This window comes from Penaeus monodon, chromosome 9 (genome assembly GCF_015228065.2).
Source record: "Penaeus monodon isolate SGIC_2016 chromosome 9, NSTDA_Pmon_1, whole genome shotgun sequence".
Lineage (NCBI taxonomy): Eukaryota > Metazoa > Arthropoda > Malacostraca > Decapoda > Penaeidae > Penaeus > Penaeus monodon.
Window position 1 is genome coordinate 8,887,023 of NC_051394.1, and position 10,000 is coordinate 8,897,022.

The following is a 10,000-nucleotide window of genomic DNA, read 5'->3' on the forward strand; positions in this document are numbered from 1 at the left end:
CTTCCCGACTCCCGCGACCCGTGAAGCAAGAAGACAGCGGTGAAGTGAAGTGTGGAAGGCGGCCTCGAGGTCGGGTACGAGCGACAGCGTTGATCTAAATCTGAGGAAACATGGAAGGTTTTCGAGCAATCCAGATTTCATTATGTACAGATATATCCTTTCGGAGATGAGGTTATGTTTTCAGTGGATGTGTGTAAAAAGAAATTCTATGGTAATGTATCACGAGTATTATGGAGTAGGTCTGGACGCTAGGATTATCATAATCCTAAAAAAAAGGACATGATAACATGCGACTAAAAATGGGAAAGAATGGCCCCAAAACTCGTGTTATTTTGTGTACAGTGTAGAATATAAGTTTTTTTTTATTATTTTTTATTTTTATTTTTCGTCGCCCGCATGTGGCGAACCTATGTAATGGAGAATGACTATGGACAATGTGTTTCCGTATTTGAGTGGTTGCCTTCAAATATACCAGTGAGTATTTTACATTGGTGTTGTTTATTCTGCGATTTAGATATAGTCCCATAAATGCTGAAGTAAACCAAAAAGAAACTTAATTAACTGCTTTCATTTCGTCTCTCATTCGAATTTCACGATATAAAAGTAACCACAACCTTAAGTTGAATAATAAAAAAAAGGTAGAATTTTATCTTGAAATGTACAAAACGTCTCCATGTATCAGTAAGGATGCATACTGTGTACTGTTGTAATACTGATGTCTAGCGCTGTACATAAAACGTTAATGTAAGGTTTCTGTACCACTGCCATGTTATTTGAGGCACGGAATAACCACGCTGGTGACAACGGGCTTTCCATGGCGGTCCTTCGCCGTCACCACCACCTCAACAAGCTATTAACGTTCGAGTCCCGTAACTAGTAAAGGAACCGCGGCCCCGTCGACTCAAGTTTTGTGTGTAGTTCAGCAGTTTACTTGCTTCGAAACATCCGAAGAAACTGTGGCTCTCGAACAGTCAGAATCGACAGAGGACTTATGTCTATGGATGTACGTAAGATCAACCCCCCTTTAAAAGTAATAGTAACTAAAAAACAACAACAAAAAAACATCAGAACAAACCAAATATAGATTTCCTTCGGATGTGTATCTCAAGTATGCGCTTGGCTACACCCGCGCCAGCTAAAAGTGTATTACTGATCGGTGAGAAGAAAAGGAAAGGGCGGTGATTATTTAATAAGATTTACGTGTCTCGAAGTTTTCCCACCATGAAGACAAGCCAAGTAGCGCCGGCTGCTCATGAATATCGCGAGATCTTTCATTGTAATTCAACGTTCTGGCAACACTGTATAAAATTTGGCCTGAAATACCTCACAGAAGACATCATCTAACGCACAAGAACTAGAATGCGCCACATGCAGGCAGAAAAGTGCTAGATTCGAATTATTGACAACCAAAGAAGCGCCCGCGTGCACACACACACACACACACACACACACACACACACACACACACACACACACACACACACACACACAACACACACACACACACACACACACCATTGAACATATTACACGCATGCACACGCATTCTATAGTTTATACTTTAAAACTGATAATGTTTCTGTTTCCAATAAATTTACAGTTAGCAAGGAAAGTGAATATGTGTAATATATGTTAACGGTAGTAATCCACCGAGAAACGCGTTAAATAAATGACCTTCTCATTGAAAGAAGTGTTACGAGTTACCGAGACGAAGAGTGGTAGTTTTTGGTTACCAGTCGACATGTGTTATCTTCACGACACCTTTTTTGCTGTTAAAACATGGCGAATAATATGTCATATTTTTTACGCGTGTTTTATTTTTGTAATGACAAAGATAGGGTTTTATTTTAATTTTGTAATTATAAAGGTAGGTTTTTATTTTCATTTTATGATTATAAAGATAGGGTTTTATTTTTCATTTTTTTAGCAGCAGTATCGTTATATTCTTGGCTGATTAAGTTAAATAGTCTGATCTGAAACGATAAAATGAATCTATGCATATTGAAATAAAGATCAACATTTTTTCTGTGAATATAGTGTCATTTTCATAAATACTGTTCAATAAGGGACATTCAGAGCAATATAGTGCAATTAAAAACACTTCTTTTTAATACTTTTATATTGTGTATTTATATATTTAAATATGATGATCTGAAGTATATTTTCGATTTTTTTTTCTTTTTTGGATATTTTTTTCATACTTGATTTTTGGTAACTCGTACAAGAATGATCATTAGTAGATCTATATATAAAAAAAAAAATACATACGGAAAAGTAAATAAGCAAATATGACATGTTTCCTTAAGAAGCACAATAAAACAAACAGAAAATAATAAATCTACGTATTTAATGATATGTATATAGATTTCTTGCTTCAAGCCAAAGCACAATAAAAAAAGAGAAAATATATAGCTATATATATGTATCCATTTGAATTAGTCAAATGAGAATCTGATAGACAAAAGAAAATATTTAAGCCCGCGAATACAAAATCCCCAACCCAGCTGAGAGAGAGAAAAAAAAATAATTGAAAGAAACAAACAATTAACCCAAATATAGATAAATTCTCATCTCAAAATAATAAAAAAAAGATAAGATGCCGGCGCTCACCAGCACAGCATTCCATACCCCGTGCCCCGCCCGAAGTGTCCTTTTTGTATTTCAGAATATTTTATGAGTCTCAAGGTCATTCATTCAGTCAAATGGTTGCTAGTTTAACAATATTATAGTATGTCATTTGTAATTATATAATATTTATTTGATATTTAGTATTTGAGTAGTACACACGAACAGTGGAAGCTACATATGATGCGGACCTATATTACTATATAGAGAGATGGGAAATCCGTACTCTATAGAGTTTAAAACAAAAATAAAAAAAACAAAACAAAACATGTAATTAACATATTAAAAAAAACTTTATTTTTGTATTATTTAATGCCATCAATCCTGCATAAACAGAAAAATAAAAAATAAATGCGAAAAATAGATAACATGATTCCAGGATCTTTAAAATGACTTTGGACACAAGATACAACAGAATTTTACCCACTTCTATGATGGTGCTAAGCCTTCTTGTCATACCTCATTTCTGCTCCGTTGCCCCGGCGAGTGGGCATCTCTCGAAAATTTGCAAATGAATATATATTGAAAAATTAGCCGTGTAGCGTATAATGTTGACGTGAACATACAAAGCTTAATGATTATGAAACTTTTTTTCCTCTCATTTTTAAGCAATTTGTAAAATTTTCTTTATTGTTTTTCTATTGATATATACATACTTTTTTTTCTAAATACGATTTCAGTATCCGTCAACTGGTGCACAGTATAGGTAGAATGACTCATTAACCAATGTTATATAACGACGTCGGTAAAGAATATAATGACAAGAATTATGTTTTTAAATGTAATGGCACACCGAAAAAAAAGAAAAACATTGGTTCACTCAACAACTCGAACAAACAAACGCGAATCTCTCGGTTTTTATCATGAATCCAGATCGAGAAAAAGATAACTTTGAATAGCTTCCAGTGTTAAAACAGAAGAAAACGAACCAACTCATGGGAAATATATTCACGTGATTACCAAAAACGTGAACCCTTGAGGAAAAACGTATGTCTCAGAATGGTCATTGACGAGGAAGGGAAGGACGGCGTAGAAGTCAGTCGAGGTAACTACTGCCTTAAAATAATGAAAATAATGAAGAAGAAAAACAAAAAAGAATATTGTGAATTGGAAAAACGCACATGTGATAATTCTTTCTCTATCTATTTATTTCAAGTTTTCAATATAAAAAAGTAAAATTTCTCGCAAGAGGTTAAAGTCAAATATATCCTGAAAGAGAAAAAAGCAAAAACAACAACAACAACAACAAGTTTTGTGGTTATCATGTGACTGTACTGCTGATTGTGAGGCAAAGCTAAAGAAGGAGGTTTTACTATAGCTGGCAAGGACCTGTGAAGTACTTGTAAATCTTAGGACCCAAAGGGCAAAGTTCCATCACTTTTACCAACACATCACTTGCCATTCTGTTCTTGTGGGTGCGTTTGTCAATGGTGGACTGCTCAGATACATGAGACTCCAGTATTTCATACAATGCATCAAATTTTTGGTAAGCAAAAAAACAAAACAAAACAAAAAAATCATATGTATGTACTCAGTATGCAATTATACTTCGTGCATGATATGCATGCTTTGATATCAAATTTTCTTCAGGACTGAGCGTAGAAGTTGCCGTGCAATGGCAGCTATCTGAGCATTTATTCATTGTGAACGCAACCACCATCTTAGGTTTAACGGTCATTTGCGCTGTGACGTAAGGTAATTTCTGTGGGGCTGTGTAAGAAAATGTCTCTCTGTAATCCCCCCTGACAAAATAAGATGTTTATTCAGTTGTAGACTATGGAACCCCAAAGTCGATTGTAGACAGCCGTTCTTTTCCACGGACGCCACAGATCTAGGTGATAGGTACGTAGCATTTTATTGAATGTAAATGATTAACCCCATGTCTTCAGGGGTAGCTTAAGCTTTAATAAACACCATAGCATATACAAGTTCTATCCTATCACTCCTTTATAGTATCAATGTAGGTCAAAATAGAGCAGTTGTAATTAGCAGTCACACCTCGACACTTCAAGGAGTTTGGAATTTTAGAGTAGCATGTTACGTAGAATCAGTTAACTGTATTTTGTTTTATAAGAAGAGTATATTATTTTTGCTATGGAAATTCAAAACTATATTAGTCTGTCCTCTGTTGAATTTTAGTGTAATTTAACAGGACCAGGAGTATTTTCTTTATATTAAAAACATAGTCTATATTCGTTGTTAATTTAGTGTTAATGGATTAGTTACCTATGTCGAGGTTTCACTGTTGTAGTACCGGAGTCATACTGTCAGGATATGGTAGGAATCTTCATAAATATTGTAGATCAGAATGTATGTGAAATCTTCCCATAACTACGAAATCACATTAAATGTACACATTTTAAAAAAAGTCAAACGAGGCTAAGACCCACCAAATATCATTAAATTTTAGATATCTATTAATAATAGACTCCCTATTAGACACCCTATCACAATCTGTTATTGATATAAGCGAATGACAATTGCTCAATTCATAGATGAGACTTGTACATGCTACAGTAGACCGAAGTGTGGAGGGGTTGATAGTGTCCCATCTTGCCCCTTCTGGTGTAGGCGACGCCCCACGCCAGCAGGGTGTAACTCGGAGGCTGGTACACCTCTCTTGCCTTCACTAGGGTGTAGACAGGGCTCTTGTCCTCTGCCCCCGAACCTGCACATGTCTTGAACCTGACTCTCTCGCGAAGAATAATTCCAGCTTCTGTGGGGCAAAGCTGTGTTGCTACTGAACACCGCGTTATGTATGTTTCCTCAACAGGAATATATATGTGGCTTAATTTTTATTTAATTTTTTATTTATTTTTATTTATTTATTTTTTATTATTTTTTGTTAGGATGTCAAGCACATGTAATTATTATTTTTAAACCCTTCAAAAAAGTTCTTGGCTGTTGTTATGTGTGTTTTTGATTTTCTCGGAAAAAAATAAATTGATGTCATGTTATTTCATAGGCTAGTATAAAACTGAAAATCAATGGATGTGTTTAAAGGTGCCATTTCCACAGCAGCTGGAACATCGCTCTTTTCCCACTCTTAAGTGTGTGTACATAAAGGTTCTTCTACTTTTATTACCTTTTTCTACTAAAGAAAAACAGAAAGGAATTTATGTTTGTATTTAAAATGAATTCTAAAAGAAACGTTTATAAGTAGATTCTCTTAGGTAACGTTCGCTAGGAGTAAGTATATAGATGTAGTTCTCTGCATTCTAAGATAATGTGTTCTGTTTTGTTTGCCTAATTTTATTGTTAACCTTATTTGGGATGCTACATCGAAAGGAGGATACTGTGTCGAATTCACTTATTTTTTCAAATGGGTACAATGCTTAAAGATAATCCCTCAAGATAAAGAAAGTGAGCATGTTGTCTTTATTCATTTTAAAATAGCCGCTTGTAATGGCTTTTAATTGGCTATGATTATCCCTAAACTGTAAGGCGACAATTGACAGGTTGTGTTATATCGTTCCCTGGCCTTTTCGCTTGTCCTTAACCGTACTGTATAAAATCTTAAACATGTAAGAATCAACTCAAGAAAAGTTCTTTCACACTCATAAGCCCTAAGATGACTTATGGATGAACTGATCACATAGTGTAAACAAACTGTAAACTTAAGAAGTTGTGCTTCCCTCTCGCATATCACTCAATAATCACTCATAAGTCAAGTCGCGTGAAAAAAAGTTAAAAAAAACTGCTTCATGTACTACTAACATGCATGGTGTTTATAATGATAAGTGCCACTAAACTTGCATTATACGGTAGAACTCAGTGATTTTTAGTTGTAGACGCATTACTCAGACGTTTGACATCTGAAACCCAAAAGATAAAAAGAAGTCTAGGTCATCCGAATCCCCAAAAGATGAGGTTAGGTCATCTGACTCCCAAAAGATAAGGTCAGGTCAAAATCGGTGACTTCGGAAGGGGCCGCATGGTAACTAACACTCACTGGAGCTTGTCGTCTTACTTAAAAAAAGTAATTTAATCAAATGCAAAATGTTGGACGTCACTAGAAGGACGCCGAGAAATGGAGTTTTGACAGTTCTGTGATGTTTAGAGATTGTTAAGAACCTCTTAGTGAAGAGTGAGGTGATTATATCGCTTAATACAGTTTATACATCATAATCTGCAATATGTATTGAAGTGACTGATTATATGCTTTATGAGAATGTAATCGCCTTACTCCATAGATTTTTTTTTTGTAGAAAATGTAGACGTAGACATGTCAAGGGTCGTATTTCTGGCCCGGTTTGACCTTATTGAAAACCACTTTATGTGTCCTTCTACTGATGACTTAAGATATTCTGCAGGTGCTTTTCTCGCCTGGATAATTGATCCGCAGGAGCTTGAAGCGATCAATTGGTTATGAGTTTAATTTGGCACCTCAATGTTTGAGAGATTTTCGATTCCTAGAAAAAAATGGTAAAAAACACATTCAAGCAATCCAATTCGTGGACATTTATAGAAACTCAAAGGCTGAAAAGGGGATCATTACGACCAGTATTATCGCACTAATTGCATTTGATAAGTGAATTGCCAAAAAAAAAAGAAAAAAAGTTTTCCGATGTCAAATTTATTCTCGACCAACGGATTATAAGGTCCAGGTGTAGATTTTCAGTGTTGAATCCCAAGGAAAATAAAAAAAATAAAAATAAAAAACAACTTTACAAGTCTCCAGTTTGGCAAACACTAGGGACTCTAAGACTGATGTTTGCATGAGTGACATATGTGTGTACTGTGAGAAGTTACTCCCGTATAGGCAGTGTCATAGTCCAAAGTGACTTAAACCAAGCATTGTTCCCAAACACTATTTAAAGCTTAATTAGATGTTTGTTACTGAAATTTTTTGAAAGAAGATGCGCAATGTAAAATGTTTACAACCAATGAAAAATGCTGTGGTAAAGTGATTACATTGTAATAAAAAAGCATTAAAATGATACCTGGTGTTTTATATGTCACACATCCTATACAATGAGTAGACTCAATGTTCCCCAAGCAATGAACAAATTAAAAGTGAATCATCTTTGCCTCGTTTTGAAGCAAATACATAAAATGAACACGAGCTTCATATCTAAGTCGCCGTCGATCCTTACTATATATGTATATATATATATATATATATATATATATATATATATATATATATATATATATATATATATATATATTATGTATGTATGTTCGTATAAACAGACACACACACACACACACACACACACACACACACACACACACACACACACACACACACACACACACACACACACACACACACACACACACACACACACACACACACACACACACACACACACACACACACACACACACATAATATGGTATGTATGTATGAATACACATCTATAGATAGAAAATGTGTATATTAACCGAGAGAGAAAGAGAGAGAGAGAGAGATCAAAGGATTCAGTATTTCTAGTGGTTAGGGAAACATACAACTACTAGTGACCAACTTCGTATATATTTTAGATATCAGTTCAGAAACTCGGTTAGTAGAAAGTTTCTATCAGTAAATGCCACAGCTACTTTACAAATCTACAAATATATTACGAAAACCATTAGAAAATGGTACACGGAAGTATAGATAATGCCGTAACATACACACGCACGCACGCACACGCACGCACGCACGCACGCACGCACGCACGCACGCACGCACGCACACACACACACACACACACACACACACACACACACACACACACACACACACACACACACACACACACACACACACACACACACACACACACACACACGCACACACATATTATATATAGATAGATGGATAGGTAGATATACAGTATATATCATGTATATATTATATATGTTTATATATATGTATGTGTGTGTATGCATATACATCTCTCTCTCTCTCTCTCTCTCTCTCTCTCTCTCTCTCTCTCTCTCTCTATATATATATATATATATATATATATATATATATATATATATATATATTATATATATATATATAGATAGATAGATAGATAGATAGATATAGATAGATAGATATATGTGTGAAGGATATTTATTCATGTTCAACATATATCATCACAAATCCATTCAAAATTACCAACACACACACACACTCAAACATCAAAACATCCTCTCCTACTTAAAAAAAGAAGAAGAAAAAATCAAACGCAAACAAACATAAAACTCTACATTATCGGCGAGCACGTCAACCTTAGGGAACTTAGCATATACCTTCCTTCCGTCGTGCGTCCCTTCCCCACCTGGATAGATTTCCAGACCATTCAAATGCCTTGTTTTTTACGAGACAGCGCCCTAAGACTCATGGGACTGTCCCGCGCGAACAAAAACAACAGGGTCTGGGTATCTTGTCCACGACGCAACTTCCTTTTATTTTTCTGCTCGAATGGAGGAAGAGGAGGAGGAGGAGGAAGAAGTAGAAGTGGCAGAGGAGGAGAAGGAAGAGGAGAAGGAGGAGGAGAAGGAGAGGAAGAGGAGGAAGAAGAGGAATGAGAAGAAACGGAACGGGACACACTTATGGTAGATTGTCGCTGCAACTATGTCAGTCAATTTATCTATCTAGCTAGCTATGAATCAGTCTATCTTTCTTTGTATCAATCAACCAATCAGTTTATTTATCTATTCTGTAAACACATGGTGATAGTCACTACAATACATTAACACAGAACGGACTCGCGAGACGAAGGGTTAATACCCATCTATCTGTCCAATTTATCAATCTGTCAACCCCCATACCTATCTATTTATCTATCACACATCCATCCACGTGCCGGGTCTGGGCCGCTCCTTCCCTGAGCCGCCGTCTTCCTCCGACTCAGCTCCGTTAAATCTTCAACCTGACTTCGCCCTCGGGGTCCATGAAGCGCTCGCACAATCTGGTACTCTTGAGTTTACTTAGGAAGATAGTCTGAATATTTTCGAATGTTGTAATGTCTGAGTGAAGTTAGGATATATTTTGTTGGAATATGTTCATTTTATTAATACAGTCTGGATATTTTCGAATGTAGTAAAAGTCTAGGTGAAGTTAGGATATATTATGTTGGAATATATTCATTTTAGAAACATAGTCTGAATGTTTTCGAATGTAGTAAGGTCTGAGTGAAGATAGGATATATTTTGATGGATTCTGTTGACTTTAGGAACAGTCTGAATATTTTCGAACGTAGTAGAGTCTAAATAAAATTTAAATATGTTTTGTTAGACTATATTCACTTGCAGATCCATGCGTCTCTCTCGAAGCTGGTCAGGACGCTGTATCGAGCGGGTTCCAGCCTCGGGAACTCAGGACGCAAAAAGTAACCAATATCAGATTAATTTGGAACTCGAAGGACGCCGTGTTAGACCAAAGACTGACTCA

At 35.8% G+C, this 10,000-nt stretch overlaps 1 protein-coding gene across 1 annotated transcript in view; it reads left to right on the forward strand.

The window, feature by feature from the left end:
• LOC119576930 (Krueppel-like factor 6) overlaps positions 1 to 7,565 on the forward strand; it is a gene marked incomplete at its 5' end in the record, with an annotated part of 31,886 nt that extends 24,321 nt beyond the window's left edge. The window contains 1 exon segment of the mRNA XM_037924580.1: positions 1 to 7,565. This exon segment is cut by the window's left edge and continues 348 nt beyond it.
• Positions 7,566 to 10,000: the final 2,435 nt, after the last annotated feature.